Here is a 19,988-nt window from a genome sequence, read left to right on the forward strand (position 1 = left end):
CACCTCGTCAATTTGAGGCGTCTCTTCGAACGTCTCAAGAAGTACAAGCTTAGGCTCAACCCGGCCAAGTGCATATTTGGCGCGAAATCCGGAAAACTGCTCGGATTTGTGGTCAGCGAGCGAGGCATCGAGGTCGATCCTGATAAGGTGAAAGCGATTAGGGAGCTACCTCCGCCAACAACAGTGCGCGAGGTACGGAGCTTCTTAGGACGATTGAACTACATCGCGCATTTCATCGCGAACCTATTAGACAAGTGTCAACCCCTCTTTCGGCTGTTTCGTAAAAATGCAGCAATTGAATGGGACGACGACTGTCAAAAGGCCTTTGACGATATTAAGACATACTTAGTTTAGTCGCCGGTGTTGGTCCCGCCCACACCAGGTCAACCTCTCATTCTTTACCTGACGGTGCGCCGGCAATCATTGGGGTGCATGTTGGGGCAAGAAGATGAGTCCACACGCGCAGAACATGCCATCTATTATCTGAGTAAGAAGTTTACTGAAGGGGAATCCAATTACCCGGAGATCGAAAAGATGTGCTGCGCACTGGTGTGGGTCATGTAGAGGTTTCGACAGTACACTCTCTATCACACTATCCGCTTGCTGTCAAAAGCGGATCCCCTGAAATATCTACTTGGTAGCCCGTCCTCCATGAGGAATATTGCAAAGTGGCGCTGTCAACTGACGGAGTACGACATCGAGTATGTGCCCCGCACATCAGTCAAGGGTCAAGCAATTGCGGACCATTTGGCGGAATTTCCCGTCGAGGATGACACGCTGATCAACTCCGACTTTCCAGACGAAGGGATCCTCCAAGTAGATGAGGAGGAGAATGGGACCGCGTGGAAGATGTATTTCGACGACGCAATGAATTCTACCGGTTCTGGCATCGGCGCAGTGCTAATATCCCCGGACGGACGTTATTATCCGATTGCAGCAAAAGTCGATTTTCACTGCACCAACAACGTGGCCGAATACGAGGCATGCATCCTTGGCCTGCAGGCGGCAATCGATTTCAAGGTGAAGGAGCTAGAAGTGTTCGGAGATTCAATGCTCACAATCTTCCAGACACTAGGGTAATGGAAGACGAAAGACGCAAAGTTAGTACCATACCACGAGTATCTCGAGGAGTTAGCGGAGAACTTCGAGAAAATTTCATTAACATACACGTCACGTATCAAGAATCAGTTTGCAGACGCACTTGTGACACTGGCATCAATGGTGAGCATCACAAAAGAAAACCTCATCGAGCCACTTGAGATCGAGATTGCCAAAGGCCCGGCTCATTGCAACGCAATTGAGGCGACCGATGAACAGCCATGATACGGAGACATCAAACATTTCCTGCAAATCGGTCAATACCCGACATTTGCCGACCGACGGGACCGTAAAACACTAAGACGACTCACAGTGTATTACTTCCTGAGCGGAGAGACTCTCTACCGTCGTTCTTTCAACGCCATGCTACTCCGGTATGTCAACGAGAACGAGGCACAACGCCTCATGGGAGAGATACATGAAGGAAGCTGCGAACCCCACATGAGCGGTCTCATGCTCACCAAGAAACTCATGCGCCTGGGTTACTTTTGGTCCACCATGGAGGCCGACTGTGCCAAACACGTCAGACATTGCCACTTGTGTCAGGTCTACGCCGATCAGATCAAAGCACCTCCCAATGAGCTACGCCCGATGGCGGCCCCGTGGCCCTTTTCAATGTGGGGCATCGATGTGATCGGCCCTATCAATCCCAAAGCATCCAATGGACACATGTTCATTTTGGTGGCAATCGACTACTTCACCAAATGGATAGAGGCCATAACACTCGCTTCGGTCACGGCAAATGCCGTGGCACGTTTCCTTAAGCGCGACATCATCGCCCGATATGGAGTCCCCGAAACAATCATCACTGACAATGCCAATAACCTGAATAACAGGATCATCGATGAGCTTTGTGAGCGATTCAAAATACACCACCGCAATTCCACACCATATCGTCTTCAAATGAACGGTGCGGTGGAGGCTGCGAACAAAAACATCAAGAGGATCATCGAGAAAATGACGGTGACCTACAAGGATTGGCACGAGATGCTTCCTTTTACGCTCTTAGCATATCGAACATCTATTCGCACTTCAACTGGGGCAACTCCGTACTCCCTAGTTTACGGCATGGAAGCAGTCCTCCCAATCGAAGTAGAGATCCCCTCCATGAGGGTCCTTGCTGAGTCCAAGCTCGAAGAAGCAGAATGGGCGAAGCAGCACTACGAACAGCTCAATCTCATTGACGAGAGACGGCTAACGGCGCTCTGCCACGGTCAATGCTACCAACAAAGAATGGCTCAAGCTTTCAATGCAAGGGTTCGCCACCGCGAGTTCTGCCCCGGGGATCTCGTCCTACGAAAGGTCTTGCACATCACACCTGACTCTCGGGGCAAGTTTGCATACAAGTATGATGGACCTTTCGTCGTCAGAGAAGTCTTCTCCGGAGGGGCAATTATCCTAAGCGACATGGACGGGACCGAAAACTCACTCCCGGTCAACGCCGATGCCCTTAAGAAGTACTACCCTTAATGGCCTCCTTGTCATCTGGCGGTTTCTTTGTGTTTCCGCAAGTTTCGGGCCGCCTTCCAGGCCCTTATTTTCCTCTGTTTCCCTTTGGGCTCCATACCATTTCACCTCATCACATTTTCTATTTTTCCGCACGTGCCCTGTCCATTCAATTCTTCTCGTCTAAGGATACTTCAGAGAGAAAAAGAATAACTTTCCCGCTAGGTTGAAAACCTCCTTGAGGCGGCCTAGGCAAAAGTTAGGGAACGAGAGGCACGACTTAAAATCCCGCAAAGGGGAGTCGTGGCAAAAGGAGAGCACAAATAAATTCCTCGCTAGGCTGAAAACCCGCAAAGGGCGGTCTAGACAAAAGTTAGAGGAACCGAGAGGTGCGGTCGGACCCGAACAGGGGGGATCGTAGCAAAAGGTGAGCACTCATGTGAGAAAAGTCAAATAAAAATACCCTGCTAGGTCGTCACTCGCCCTTCGACCTAGGCAAAAATTAAGGGTAATTGTTGGCTTGACCACGAAAGAATAGCGGCACTTCGCGTGAAGCTACAATTAGTAGTGGTTCGGCAGTCCTCGACGCAAGCAAACTCTCTTCGACTCTTTAGGCTCGAGACACGCCTTGAAATGGGGTCGAATCGTTGTATCCTTGATTTGGAGTGCCCTAAAGATCCCTCCCTTTACCTTTACTAGAAACTCTGCGGGCCATGCCCCATCTTGTGAAAAGCCTTTCTTTTAGTCAAGTGCGTGTCATGTTCGGGGACACGGCCGCCCCTTAAATGGTCACTGTGTCTAAATCCCCGAAGCATCGCTGCATAGATTTCCTTCGTACATCGTAATTCCAGCGGTATCGTGTAACTGACAACGACCGTTAGCCACCATTCCTTGTGTGCAGGTGTGAACATTCGGATCCTGAAAGGTGTCTCTTCCTGACGGACTCATGTCTGCCTCATGCGACAAGACGAAATCTCAATCCTAGCGGACGGCCCTCAAGGAGACGCACAACGCCCGATCCTGCGACAAGCGGCGAACAACGCTTGCCATGGCACCGTCATAAGCACTAACTGAACTCAAACCCAACGGATCATAGCCTCCGTCCTCCGGCGCCCTGCGCCGTCCCCCAACATTAATCGTTGCTTCTATATTCCATGCACTTTCGCACCATGTCAACATTTACTGCTCTTCGGACTCCGCATTCAGGACTTCGTGTCCATCTTTACAGCTTTTCGGACTTCGTGTCCAAGACTCCGTGTCCATCTTTACTGCTTTTTGGACTCCGCGTCCAGGACTCCGTGTCCATCTTTACTGCTTTTCGGACTCCGCGTCCAACTTTATTACTTTTCGGACTCCGCGTCCAGGACTCCGTGTCCATCTTTACTGCTTTTCGGACCCCGCGTCCAGGACTCCGTGTCCATCTTTACTACTCTTCGGACCCCGCGTCCAGGACTCCGTGTCCATCTTTACTGCTTTTCGGATTCCGCGTCCAGGACTTCGTGTCCATCTTTACAGCTTTTCGGACTCCGCGTCCAGGACTCCGTGTCCATCTTTACTGCTCTTCGGACCCCGCGTCCAGGACTCGGTGTCCATCTTCACTGCTCTTCGGACCCCGCGTCCAGGACTCGGTGTCCATCTTCACTGCTCTTCGGACCCCGCGTCCAGGACTCCGTGTCCATCTTTACTGCTTTTCGGATTCCGCGTCCAGGACTTCGTGTCTATCTTTACAGCTTTTCGGACTCCGCGTCCAGGACTCCGTGTCCATCTTTACTGCTTTTCGGACTCCGTGTCCATCTTTACAGCTTTTCGGACTTCGTGTCCATTTTTACTGCTTTTTCGGACTTCGTGTCTAGGACTCCGTGTCCATTTTTATTGCTTTTCGGACTCCGCGTCCAGGACTCCGTGTCCATCTTTATAGCTTTTCGGACTTCGTGTCCATCTTTATCGCTTTAGGACTTTGTGTTCACATTTATTGCTTTACGAACTTTAGCCCTGCATTTGCTTTTTCGAGTTGCAAATTCACACCGTATCATTTCCTTGCCATGACTCCTTTGTCTTTTTCCTCCCACAAACAGGTCCGTTGCATCTGTGAGAATGGCCAGGTGGTCGTCAAATTCGAACGGGTGCTTTTCATAATCTTTGGCTGCACCCTTTATCCGAGCATGCAACCAAAGAGGGGCAAGCTGTCAGCACCCAATTTTGATCCACCAGCTCCAGAGGGGCAAAATCGTCATTTTGACGCCCGTGAGGGAAGTATTTTCAATTAATTACTTGAGTATTCATGACTTTTTGCAAATGATATTTTCCTAATTTAACACCAATTTTATAATTTTTTTCAAAAAATAATACCATTTGGGACGTTTTCGAATTTCGCGTACATTGAAGTCAATTTTCAAAATTCGGGACAAAATTCGAGATTGAAAAAAATTTTATTGCATAATATCGATCATCAAATTTTTCGGAGCGTGATGACGGTCTCGAATTATTGTTCCGACGTCCGATCAAGAAGACGAGATTTTAAATTTTGTACGCGCGTTGATTTTGAAATTCAAAAAAAAAAAATCAGCAACGGTCAGAAGTCACTTTATGGAAGTATTACGTTGAGGAGGTGATGAATGAGATAGCTTTTCCAGCTCAAACGATTATTGGCAGATTGGGTAGTGCACCCAATAAACTCCAAAACTCGAGCATTTGAAATGGAAATATGCCCAACTGTTTCGTGAAATTGTTTTTTTGAAACTTGATGCTTCAATGCTAGGATTATCATTGAATTGACTTTTTAAATAACAGCTACAATCGTTTAGCAAGTAAATTACTGGTGCGAGAATATGTGGACAGCGGCTTAAATAAGTATATGCTTGTTTGGACCCGCGGGTTGGGGATGATTTGTCACTGTTCAATACTAAAGACAACTTATTATTTTGTATTGCACTTTATGTTATACAAAATGGTGAGAAATGAAAACCTTATTTGTAAGCTCCTTACATGTAGAATCAAGAACGTAAGAACTACGAATTTATCGGATGTCACACTTATTGCATGATCTTAGAACTACAATTGTGTAAAAAGAGTCGTAAACATCATCTGGCGAGACAAAGCAGAATACTTTAACTTCGTGATATATGTTCTTATTACTAGCTTTGGGAGCATAGTGGACATTGAACACGTACAACATGGTGCCTGCAGAGCTGAAAACAGCACATATGATGCTCATAAGTACGTAATAGCTTAATTTTAATTCCCTAGCTAAACTTTCCTATCTACATGCAAAAATATACTAGCACGTACGCCTTAATTACAGGGAAAAAAGAGAGAGTACCTGGTTGGAGCTTTAGGGGTTATGTTTACCATCTCCACGGTACGGACTTCCACCCACTCCTCCTAGATCTTCATTATAATCATTTGGCAAGTGAAATTAGATATAAATCCCAATTAAGAAATCAAAATGATGTTATAAAGGCGCAATTGCACGTTTTAGAGAACAATATGTATTTTTTTGCTGAACAATCTATACATAAAAAGAGTGTGAAATTCATTATTGTGTTTATTGGTTTTTCATAATTTCCATTGTGCACCCCTCATACAAAAACTAATTCCACTCATTTAACGTATGTGGACAATTTTGTAATCTTTATTCCAAGCTTTCAATGCATGGAAAGAATATTTCAAACAATACCTTTTAATTATCGCAAAAATATAACCCTTCCATTTAATGGTCTCTTTTCATTAAATATGACCATGAATGCTGCCAAAGACTAAATGATATATTTTTTTTCCAATAATTCACCTTCTTTTATTTCTTTTACAATAAAATTATATGTTTAGAAAGCAGCATTTTTCTAATTTTAACCTCATAAAAAATTTTAAATTAGATATTATCCTGTATAACTTTTATTTATTTTTAATTATTTATTTTAAACTAATACTATGCAATTCTATAATGCATATGTTTACATGAAAATTATGCTTAGGCAATTTCTTTTATTTAAGTTACTTGCAATACATCTCGCATGTTATATCATGTTTAGATTTTACTGTATATATCTCAGATAACCTTAAAATATTAAATTTATTGAACTTATGGGATCTATAGGTTTAATTTAACCAATCTCAAGTTTAAGAATCAAATCGTGTATTTTATCGGTGAAACTGTCAACCAACTTGTCCTTAAGTTCAACTAGTCTTATTGGATCTAACTATACTTGTAAAACTAACAGATATCAATGTAATAAATTGATGTGCTTCAATGTTTCCTTTAATTCATGAATAGTATACGAGAATTGACTATAATTTACAACATCTTATAATAACTGATTAACATTATTGTATTTCTTTACAAGCTGTCAATCAAATTAAGCTTAAAACTTAATTCAATATGTTATGGAAGTGAAATTACATCTCTTTAACAGTCGTGAAAACTATCTTGCACCAATTTATATAAATAATACATGATATTGTATAATTGATTTTCATCATTGATTTTTTCTTAATCTATCTAACTTATAATTTTCTATATTCTCAACAAAAGGACGTGCTCTCACGTGTAACTCATGAGAATTATACTGGTACAGGTCCAAAATTAGGAGACAAGACTAGCTTACTTTTTTAGGGTGAATAGAGACTAGCATACTTAACTGTGTGCAACTGCTCGACCAGCTAGATACGGGAGAACTCCATTTCCGTGCACATCTTCTATGGAAACATCATTAATCTCCGTCAGGAACAGATAATTAAAAGATGTTACTGAAATTGAAAAGAATAATTAAAAGACATTCGTGGGGCTTATAACCACCCATGTAAAGCTAAAAATATTCAGTCTGTTATTTTGAATCGATAAATGTCCTTTTGAAAATCAAGGAAAAGTTAGAGGAGACGAACCACCGGAGAGAAGACGGCTGGCAGAGGCCAGTTGGAGGAGGCAGAGGAGAACGACTGAGAGCACGAAGACCCGAATTGCCAAAAACGATGGAGTAGTTGTTGTAAACGCCACAGCTTTCTTCATCGATTCCCCTTTCCTCCTCTACCTCTCTCTCTCTCTCTCTCTCTTTCTTTGTGTGTGATATGATCGGATGGATTCAGCTTAACAGCTCTATACTAGCTCTATCGGGTTGGTGACTATTCGATGTTATTTAAGCCGTGATCTCGCTTGGTCATTAGTTGTTATAGGTGGAAAGCTGCGTGGATCATTTGGCTGGATTATCAGTTTTCCAAGAGGTTTGGTTTATTAAGTCAATTAATTGTGATTTATTTGAAAGTGGCTATACGTAGCGACAGATAAAAAAATCAATGCCAATGCTTCAAACTGTTGACCGAAGCTGCATCATTTTCGTGGAAGCATCACGAAGGAGAAAAACTGAGGTTCCTTTTATTTTTAATTACCTTTATGCATACAACGTATGGAAGTCGACATGTTAAATAAATGTATAGGTCAATTCTCGACGACTTTGATTCTTGCTTGTGGACTCCAGAGAGGTGGATTACGAATTTGGACTGGCCATGTATTAAAAGTATATCTATTAAGATATAAATACTAATATAACACTGGTGTTCGTGCGATATCCGGGCGAGTGGGAAAAGAGTCACGGACTCTCACTATTGTTGTTTTAAATTACTTTAATAAATTATTTTATTATATTATATCTTTTATTTAATCTTTGGCAAATAATTAATAAAAAGAAATATAAATACTAATACAACACTACAGTTTCGTGTGATATTCGGGAGAATGGGAAAAGATTTACGTACTCTCACGATTGTTGTCTGTTTTAAATTATTTCAATAATTTTTTATTATATTGTATATTTTATTTAATCATTGACGAATTAATTAAATAAAGTAACTTTCGCTATAATTATGAAAATGCTAGTGTCAAGTAAGGTAATAAAGCACAGTCATTGCATGCGGAGAATACCTTTGAACATATGATTCTATAAGACCTTATTATGTAACAGCTCTTCCATGCTTTAGCCGATAGAAAGCAAAAGAATTTTGTCCCTAGTACTTTTTTTATTAGGTGATATTGAGACACATTGTACCACATGAAAAAACTAAAAAAGAAATTCACGGATTTATAAGTGATTGAGTTGCACAACTAATTAGCTCGAACTTTTGGATTGGAGATGAGTCAAATCGCTTATAAGTCCAATGGTGTTTTACATGGTATCGGAACAGGTTATGCTTTCGCGCGCACATGTGGGCTCACACCACGTTAAGTATAGTTCGAGGTAGCCAGATTGCACCTCATCTTAATCCGGTCCAATTGTAGCCTCATTATCAATTATTCCCCTCCTCTCGCTTGAGGTGTACGGAGAAGTCCACCTCGTGGTTAAGTCTCGAGCACGGAAGTCCAATCTCTACTCGTAGTCAGTTCTTGAGGGCGGGTGTTCAAGTCCACATGGCACGTGTAGGTGAAACATCAAAGAACTTTTGGATTGAAGATGGATCCAATCGTTTATAGGCCCAATGGTATTTTACGGGCGATATAAAAGTATTCGTGAAAAAACGAAACGGTTAATCTCATTTCCTTGTCTTGTTGGGCTAGATTCTCCCCGTTACTTTTCTCTCCGATCCATGATTACTTAGTGCTTGAGCTATTAAGGGTTAGGTCAACTGATTATGTCTGTTGGTAGTGATTGTTGGTAGGATCTTGCGCTCGGATATCGGCTCAAGATACCCTTACTATGCTACTTCATTATGGAGTAGAATTTCATAGTGGAATTATGATGTCATTCTTCCCAATTACTATTGGGGTCAATGATGAAATATTGTAGCAGATAGTGGTCGGAGCTAATAGTTTCAAGATAGCAAACTATAATTGTATCGGTTATTCTTTGATATTTTCTCCTTTTATCCTTTGAAGTTTGCCCAATGAATGAACCGTTAATTTCCATTCTTGTAATTTTTGAGCGAGCATTTTACTTGTATCCTTTTTTGCCGTGGATTAATGAATGGATCCACTTGACAGCCTTAGCAAAAAAGAAAAAAGGTATACCTTTTTGGATACGAATTCATAGATGCATGAGAAGCCTCTCTTCCCCATTTATGTTGAGCATAAAACTCACAGATGAGGAACCTATTATCTTTTGTGCTTTGGGCTTTTTCTGTAATCAGAGGGATGTAATCTAGCCAAGTTGAGCTCTAGTATAGGCAAGCTCAACTTGACTCGAATTGGGAGTGTTGAGCTCGAGCTTGGTTGAGCTTTGAAATCCCAGCTTGAGCCTGACTCGAAATGCAATCGAGCAATTTGAGCGCGGCTCGGTTAAGCTCGCACTAGAATTCCAGCCCAATTTCGCATAAAAGATATAAAGTACGGGATTCGGTCATTCATAAGAAGATTCATATGTAATTTTTACATGAGAACCTGGTTAAGCTCGTGAGCTAGACGAGTCGAGCACTACTAAGCTTGACCTCAGCTCACTCAAATAAGAAGCTTGATTTGAGCTTGGCCTCGAGCTCGACAAGGCCGAGTCGGGTTTGAGTATCATATCATCAATCCCGAGTAGCTCACAAGTAGCTTGTCCTACTTACAACCCTACTCTTAGGCTTCGTTTGTTTCGGGAAAGATAATTTATAGGAAAGTGGATTGCTGATTTTCCTACATTTGGTAACACAAAATCCTTTGGTCAACGGGAAAGAGTTTTCGGTCATACAAACTAAAGGCAACGGTACCCATTTGTTTGGTTTTATAACTTATTTTTAACTCTACTCCACATATTTTTAATTCAACAACACAATTATTATTTTTTCCTTTTTCTTCAATTTTTTAAACCATTAAATTCAATTTTTAATACTAAATTCCATCAACTATTCATTACTTTTTCTACAATTTAACAACATAGTCACTACTTTCTCTCAACTATTCATTATTCTTTTATATTTTTTCTCATAATTCAATAACATAATCATTACAATCTAATTAATTTATATATGTTCAAAGTTAAAATATATTTAAGTTAAAACTCAACTCAAATGCCAAACAAAAATATTTTTAGAATTCATTTTCTGGGCTACACTACTGTTTCTCTCTCTTACCTAGGGCCACCGGACGCATCTCTCCAAACACATAGAGATTATTTTCTTGATATCCTCCCAAACATAGAAAAAATAAATTATTTTCTCGAAAATTGCTTTTCATGTAAATAATTTTTCCTTGGAAAAGAATTTAGGTGAAATAAACAAAGCCTAAGAGTGGTTGCTATCTATCACAATACTGTTAGTGCAAATAATTTATTTGTTAATTATTTTTTCTTAATTATGTTAATATTTCAAATGCTTTTTCTTAAACGAAACAGATCACATTTATTTTTTTATTTTTAATTTGCTTATCGATACAACGCATGGCAGTGGACATCTTTAACTAAATACCTAGGTCAATTTTCATAGATGTATGGTAGGATCTTGCGCTTGGATACCTGCTCGAGATACTCCGATTACCCTATTTCATTATGGAGTAGAATTTCATAGTGGATTTAGAATGTCCTCCTTCCTGATTATTGTTGGGGTCCACGATGAAATATTGTTAGCAAGTAGTGATCTAAGTTAATGGTTTCAAGATAGCAAACTACAATTGTATCTGTTATTCTTTGATGTTTTCTCCTTCTATCCTTTGTAGTTTGCTCGATAGATAAACTGTTTATTTCCGTTCTTGTAATTTTTGATCGGGCATTTTACCTATATCCATTTTTTCCGTGGATTAATGAATGGATCCACTTGATTACTGGAGCAAAAAAAAAAGAAAAGAAAAAAAAGTATACCTTTGGGATTTGGATACGAATTCATAGATGCATGAGAAGCCTGTCCTTCCCATTTGTGTTTGGGCATAAAACTCATAGATCAGGAACCTATTATCTCTTGGGTTTTTGTTTTTGTTTTGTTTTGTTTTTATATTTTTTTTCTGTAATCAAGGGGGTGTAATCTAGCCAAGTGGAGCTCGAGTATAGGCAAGCCCAACTTGACTTGAATCAAGGATGTTGAGCTCGAGCTTGGTCAAGCTTTGAAATCCCAGCTTAAGCCTGACTCGAAATGCAATCAAGCAATTTGAGCATGGCTCGGTTAAGCTCGCTCTAGAATTCCATCCCAAATTTGCATAAAAGATATAAGTATGGGCTTTGGCCATTCATAAGAGGATTCATATGTAATTTTTACACGAGAACTTGGTTAAGCTAGTTAGCTAGACGAGTTGAGCACTACTAAGCTTGAGCTCAGCTTGCTCAAATAAAAGCTTGATTCGAGCTTGGCCTCGAGCTCAACAAGGCCGAGTCGGGTTTGAGTATCATCAAATCGATCCTGAATAGCTCACAAGTAGTTCGTCTTACTTACAACCCTACTCTTAGGCTTTGTTTGTTTCGGGAAAGATAATTTACAGGAAAGTGAATTACTCATTTTCCTATATTTGGTAACACAAAATCTTTTGGTCAATGGGAAAGCGTTTTCGGCCAAACTACAAACTAAAGGCAAAAATGAGGAAAATGAATCATGTAAAAATTTTCAGAATTCATTTTTTGGATTGCACTGCTCTTTCTCTCTCTTACCTGGGGCCACCCGACACATCTCTTCAAACATGCAGAGATGATTTCCTTGATATCCTCCCAAACATAGAAAAATAATTATTTTTCTGAAAATTGCTTTTCATGTAAATAATTTTTCCTTGGAAAACAATTTACACGAAATAAACAAAGCCTAAGAGTGGTTGCTATCTATCACAATACTGTTAGTGAAAATTATTTAATTGTTAATTATTTTTCTTAATCATGTTAATATTTCAAATGCGATTTCTTAAAAGAAAAAAATCACATTTAATTTTTTATTTTTAATAATTTTATCTCGCGGTAGTTTACTAAAATGAAGAATTATTTCAAAAAATAATCAAAATTTATTTCTAAAAAATAAATTATTTTTTAAAAACTGTATACTTTGGTTGCCATATTCTTTTATTACTTTTAATAATACTTTTATATATTAACAATCTATACTCTATATAAAAAATATGAATGATATATCCATTGGCTTAGAATTCTTTTAGCTGCAAACCATCCAAAAAGATGTTTCCTTTTACTATCGCAACAGCTCCTGCATTTCTATTCCATTCCATGCCGTTTCCTTTCCTTTGGTTGCCCTTCGCCTCCCAGCATTTGTTGCATTCCTTTGAGGCTCTCGCTTAAGCTGCCTGCCCAGTGAGTGCCTTCTTCTCCCCCAGCTTGTCCTTTGCAGGTATCCCCCTCTCTCCCTGTTCTTTGTCCTCATTCAAGATTCTGTTCAAACTCCATTTTCTTTTACCTTTTCCCAAGTCTTCTTTGCATTCCAATCCCACCTGACTTCTATTCTTTAGAAGACTAGTTGATTGCTTGCCGTCGAATGCACGACTTGTATGGAATCATTATTCATGCTCTGTTCGGCCTTGAACTATTCGATTGATCGATTATCCTTCTTTCGTTATCTGTACGCTTGCCACTTGTTTGACAAAATGCCCAAATGGTTTGTCTATGCATAATATGTAGGGTCCTGATAAAGTCCCCCTTTTTTTTTTTAATTAACTTGGTTTTGAAATGAAAGTTCTCAGCTATAATGCTCGTCTTTTGATAGTCCTTTGTTAACACTCTCAACATTATTCGGAGATTGCCAAAATTAAAAGAACTAGTATATTATATATTTGGTTGCAATATGTCATCATCTCTTTGTTCCTCCATTAGCAGCTTCCACATTAATCAAGTGGAAAAAGTGATGGACGTTTTACTGATAAGAGGTTATGGAAATTTCTTATGAAATGATTGCTATTCCGTAATAACAAACCCTTAAACAGAAAGGGAAATTGCAGTTCCTGTTTTGGAGGATAAGGCTCCGACCCCCTCACTGACTTAAAAATGCCTTTGATATTCAATATAATTATCAAAATGCCACATGAGTCTCAGTCAAAATGGGGGAACTCTAAACTAATATTTGAATTGTCATAATTAACAAATTGAAGAAACTGCAAAAGTTTGTGCATAAGTTTGTCCATTGCTTAAATGATTAAAGCAGAATGTTCGGAAGGAAATAATGGAGCACTTCTCTTTGACTTCAAGGATTATAAGTTACCCCCTATAAGTTTACTTTCAATTAAAATATGGCCCTATAAGTTTTGAAAAAAAAAAGATATTTTTGGTCCTATAGGTCATGAAATAGATCAAAATTGCCTTATGAATCAAACATATTGAACTAATTCGACACTTTTAAACCTTAGAGGATCAAAATTGACCGAAGGCTAAACTTATAAGATAAAAAATGTCTCTTTCCCGTTTTTAGTTACCCAATTGATTATGAATTCCCTTCTATATGATATGTGCAAGAGCATAAGGTTGATGATCTTTCCTTCCACTTGATGCACGTGCTGTTCCCAGTAAAGAGGAAGAATAATGTACATAATACAATGTCTTTCCCTCGGTGTTTTACTTGAAAATGGCAAAGGTCGAAACACCCGAGAGCATTTTTAGCACCAAAAAAATATATCTTAATTACGATACTCTTCCTCCTGTTTCTACTAAAAAATTATTCGTTAGTTATCAACCAGTATTTGGCACACAGGTAATTCTAGTACATTATTGTGACAGTGGATAGAACCCCTTTACTTGACAATACAGCGAATTGTAATGATGATTATGCATGGCATGTCCATTCGGATTTTTTCTTTTTCTTGGTGCTTTAGGATATTTTTTTTACAATAATAGCACGTCATATCTCTTTGTTATTTCTTTGTTAGGCTATATTTTTACTTTCCATATATCTTGAGGGATTTTCCTTCTCCCACAAGCTTGTAACCTCTACATATTACGTTGAGGAGGTAATGAATGAGATAGCTTTTCCAGCTCAAACGATTATTGACAGATTGAGTAGTGCACCCAATAAACTCCCAAACTCGAGCTTTTGAAATGGAAATATGCCCAACCATTTCGTGAAATTGTTTTTTTGAAACTTGATGCTTCAAAGCTAGTATTATCATTGAATTGACTTGTTAAATAACAGCTACAATCGTTTAGTAAATAAATTACTGGTATGAGAATATGTGGACAGCTGCTTAAATAAGTATATGCTTGTTTGGACCCGCGGGTTGGGGATGATTTGTCACTGTTCAATACTAAAGACAACTTGTTATTTTGTATTGCACTTTATATTGTAAGCCTTATTTGTAAGCTCCTCACATGTAGAATCGAGAACATAAGAACTACGAATTTCTCGGATGTCACACTTATTGCATGATCTTAGAACTACAATTGTGTAAAAAGCGTCGCAAACATCATCTGACAAGACAAAGCATAATACTTTAACTTCGTGATATATGTTCTTATTACTAGCTTTGGGGGCATAGTTGACATTAACACGTACGACATGGTGCCTGCAGAGCCGAAAATAGCACATATGATGCTCATAAGTACGTAATAGCTTAATTTTAATTCCCTAGCTAAACTTTCCTATCTACACGCAAAAATATACTAGCACGTACGCCTTAATTATAGGGGCAAAAAAAAAGAGAGAGTACCTGGTTGGAGCTTTAGGGGTGATGATGCCCATCTCCACGTATTGGACTTCCACCCACTCCTCCAAGATCTTCATTATAATCATTTGGCAAGTGAAATTAGATATAAATCCCAATTAAGAAATCAAAATGATGTTATAAAGGCGCAATTGCACGTTTTAGAGAACAATCTATATAATTTTTTTTTTCTGAACAATCTATACATAAAAAGAGTGGGAAATTCATTATTGTGTTTATTGGTTTTTCATAATTTTCACTGTACCCCTCATATAAAAACTAATTCAGCTAATTTAACGTACGTGGACAATCTTGTAATCTTTATTCCAAGCTTTCAATGCATGGAAAGAATATTTCAAACAATACCTCTTAATTATCACGAAAATACTACCCTTCAGTTTAATGGTGTCTTTTCATTAAATATGACCGTTCATTAATGCAACTAAAAACTAAATGATAGTTTTTTTTCCAATAATTCACTTTCTTTTACAATAAAATTTTATGTTTAGAAAGCAACATTTTTCTAATTTTAACCTCATAAAAAAATTCAATTAGATATTATCCTGTATAACTTATATTTATTTTTAATTATTTATTTTAAACTAATACTATGCAATTGTATAATGCATATGTTTAAATGAAAATTATGCTTAGGCAATTTCTTTTATTTAAGTTACTTGCAATACATCACATATGTTATATCATGTTTAGATTTTACTGTATATATCTCAAACAACGTTAAAATATTAAATTTATTGAACATATTGGATCTATAGTTTTAATATAACCAATTTCAAGTTTTAGAATCAATTCGTGTATTTTATGGGTGAAACTGTCAACTAACTTCTCCTTAAGTTCAACCAGTCTTATTGGATCTAACTATACTTGTGAAACTAACAGATATCGATATAATAAATTGATATGCTTCAATGCTTCCTTAATTTATGAATAATATATGAGAATTTACTATAATTTACAACATCTTATAATAACTGATTAACATTATTGTATTTCTTAACAAGCTGTTAATCAAATTAAGCTAAAAACTTAATTTTCCGTATGTCATGGAAGTGAAATTACATCTCTTTAACAATCGAGAAAACTATCTTACACTAATTTATATAGATAATACATGACATTGTATAATTGATTTTATCAATTGATTTTTTTCTTAATCTATCTAACTATATAATTTTCTATATTCTCAATTTGTTGATGTGCTCTCACGCGTAACGCATGTGAATTATACTGGTTCTGGTCCAAAATTGGGAGACAAGACTAGCTTACTTTTTTTGGGTGAATAGAGACTAGCATACTTAACTGCGTGCAACTGCTGGACCAGCTAGATACGGGAGAACTCCATTTCCGTGCACATCTTCTATGGAAACATCATTAATTTCCGTCAGGAACAGATAATTAAAAGATGTTACTGAAATTGAAAAGAATAATTAAAAGACAATCGTGGGGCTTATAACCACCCATGTAAAGCTAAAATATTCAGTCTGTCATTTTGAATCGATAAATGTCCATCTGAAAATCAACGAAAAGTTGGAGGAGACGAACCACCGGAGAGAAGACGGCTGGTAAATGCCAGTTGGAGGAGGCAGAGGAGAACGACTGAGAGCATGAAGATGCGAAAGGCCAAAAACGATGGAATAGCAGTCGTAAATACCACAGCTTTCTTCATCGATTCCCCTTTCCTCCTCTACCTCTCTCTCTTTCTTTGTGTATGATATGATCGGATGGATTCGACTTAACAGCTCTATACTAGCTCTATTGGGTTGGTGACTATTCGATGTTATATAGGCCGTGATATCGCCTGGTCATTAGTTGTTATAGGTGGAAAGCTGCGTGGATCATCTGGCTGGATTATCAGTTTTCCAAGAGGTTTGGTTTATTAAGTCAATTAATTGTGATTTATTTGAAAGTGGCTATACGCTAGCGACAGATAAAAAATCAATGCCAATGCTTCAAAATCTTGACCGGGTCTGCATCATTTTCGTGGAAGCATCACGGAGGAGAAAAACTGAGGTTCCTTTTATTTTTAATTACCTTCATGCATGTTAACATGTCGACTTCCAGAGAGGTGGATTACGAGTTTGGATTGGCCATGCATTAAAAGTATATCTATGAGATATAAATACTAATATAACACTGGAGTTCGTGCGATATCTGGGGGAATGGGAAAAGAGTCAAGTACTCTCGCGATTGTTGTTTGTTTAAATTACTTTAATAAATTATTTTATTATAATATATCTTTTATTTAATTTTTGGCAAATAAATTAATAAAAAGAAATTTAAATACTAATATAACACTACAGTTTCATTAAATATTCGAGAGAGTGAGAAAAGATTTACGTACTCTCGTGATTGTTGTCCATTTTAAATTATTTCAATAATTTATTTTATCATATTGTATATTTTATTTAATCATTGACGAATAAATTAAATAAAAGAAAAAAAAACGTCCCTAGTACTTGTTTTATTAGGCCACCCTATAATTATTCGTCAAAAAACGAAACAATTAGTCTCATTACCTTCTCTTGTCGTCCTCGATTCTCCTCGTTACTTTTCTCGTCAAAATATAGAAAAGTAAAAATTGAGAAATATGTATGTTACTTTGCCTCACGTGCTCTTCAACCCCTCCCCCCCCTTTAAGTTTTGTGTTCCTGTAAACATGATTCACATTATCATACACTACTTTGTCCGTGTATTTTTTATCTTAAGAGAAACTTCTTTTCACTTTTAATATAATCTTCCATCCTTTATTTGATTGTTGCTATTTTCAATTCAGTTTTGTGCTTTATTTTGTTAATATAGGAGTTTGCAAGTTAAATTTACACAAAATTCTTCTACATATTAAAAGTGTAAAGCTCATTTGAATGTTTCTCCGCATTTACATTCCAAAAATGCCCTTTGTCTTTTTAAGTTCCATAAATATCCTTCCTCATAATAAAATTCTTAACATCTCTCTTCCACCTTTATTCTTTTAAGTGGTTATTATGTGGATATCAAAAATGTCTGGTTTCAATATACTATTCACCCTTAATATATAATCAATTACACTGATCGTATTCATCATGCATGATGAATATATGCAAGAATTTTTTTCCTTCCTCTTTAATTTTTCAAATCAATGATATTTTTTTATTCAGAATTTCGTTAAAAGTTACTTATGATCCAATTGTTTTTCCACTTATGAATGATTTGTGTTATGCCATCGCCGTTGGTTTTTCTCTTAGATCAGGAGGACAACATGCACAATTAGACCGCCCTTATTAATGAGGACAAGAACTTGAAATTTGAGAACAGTTATAATTTGTTTGGTTATTTGTACATTATTAATTATAAAGTTCTTGGTTACCACGATGTGGTCAAATAATATCTTTTGGGCCGGGATGCATTTTAGGAAAGGTGCAGTAGTTATTTTTATCGCTTACAAAAAAATCTCTATGTACATGAAAGATCCATGAACTGTATACCTATATATTATGTGAATCGTGCACTACTCATGTTCCGAAAGGCCACCATACTATTTTTCCCCCAGCAGAGGGTTAATTATTCCGGGAGAGCATAAAGTTTCTAAAGTGTAACACTTTGAGGCAACAAGAAAAAAATTATAACAATCCGGTTTGGGAATTCTCCCAATTTCGATGGATGGAGTCTCGATCCCGGCTACTACCCCGATTGGAATTGTCGGTACCCTCTGGGGTCACCAGCGATCCCAACTGGGATAGTGGTGGTCGGAATCTAGGCCCTCTCATCTCTTTGTCTTCCGATTTTTTTTGAATTTTTTATTATTTTTATTTTTTCTTGTTTTCTAGAATAATTTTTATTAAAATATTTCTATAAATCTCACTCGACCTATCATGATGAGCCACGTTAGATAAGTACTAGCACGTCATAAGTCGCATAAACATTGGACTGACGGTTTCTGGAGATGATGAATTGATTTTGATTGAAACATTTTCCAAACCTTCTGCATTAAATTGTTACAATTTTTTATTTTACTTCAAAATGTCACACTTTATAAACTTTTCGCCCTTCTCGAGTAATTTACCCTTCAGCAGACACCTTCTTTTTGATAGGTACTCTCTAACAGACACCTTCTAATAGATACAAATCTTATAACCGCCAATTGAAGCACCTGCTTTCCTCGCACTCTCTTTCCTTCTCGCCTACCGCCATGAATGCTCCATTACCCTTTTTTTTTTCTCTTTCATTTATTTCTTTCTAATACTATCTTTTATCAGCTTTACTATTGATGTTCACTCAAGATACATTGATCTCCATTTCCATCTCTTTCTATCAAATTGCCGAATTGTCTAGCGATTCTCTTCTAATTCATTACTGAATAATACAACGGTTTATATTACATCTCAAAGAGAAGCTAAAATAAGTAATCTCTAACCTTCCATCTTGGCCTCTAATACTATGGAATATAATACAGGAAAATAATATCCTAAATATGGTCTAATATTATACAATATCTTCAGTACTCCCCCTTAAGTTGGCGCATGTATGTCAATAGTGCCCAACTTGCGAAGAAGAGCCTGAAACCGATCCTGTCCTAGAGCCTTTGTAAATATGTCTGCGAGGTGGTGGCTACTCGACAAGTACCGTGTGATAATGTGGCCCTTCTTGAGATGATCACGAACGAAATGACAGTCTATTTCTATGTGCTTCGTTCGCTTGTGGAAGACGGGATTGGCTACAATGTATATTGCTGCTTGGTTATCAGAATGTAGCTCTGTAGGTTGGGACTGATCCACACCAAGCGAGCACAGAAGTCCTCGAAGCCAAACCAACTTGGCTGTTGGGATGGCCATAGAATGATACTCCGCTTCAGCTGAGGATCTACGAACAGTGGTCTGCTTCTTGGCCTTCCAAGAGATGGGGCAGCCACCTAGTGTCACAGAGTAGCCCATAATGGATTGTC

General features: G+C 37.9%; 1 long non-coding RNA gene across 1 annotated transcript; it reads right to left on the minus strand.

Annotated features, from left to right (window-relative positions):
- Positions 1-5,478: 5,478 nt before the first annotated feature.
- On the minus strand, positions 5,479-7,577 carry LOC116206352. Its single transcript, XR_004156663.1, has 4 exons — positions 7,423-7,577; positions 7,180-7,236; positions 5,864-5,931; positions 5,479-5,732 (listed from the first exon to the last, which is right to left on the minus strand). It is a non-coding gene; the product is annotated as an uncharacterized LOC116206352 (long non-coding RNA).
- Between the last annotated feature and the right edge of the window lie 12,411 nt (positions 7,578-19,988).

The sequence above is a fragment of the Punica granatum genome, chromosome 4, assembly GCF_007655135.1.
Source record: "Punica granatum isolate Tunisia-2019 chromosome 4, ASM765513v2, whole genome shotgun sequence".
Taxonomy (NCBI): Eukaryota; Viridiplantae; Streptophyta; class Magnoliopsida; order Myrtales; family Lythraceae; genus Punica; species Punica granatum.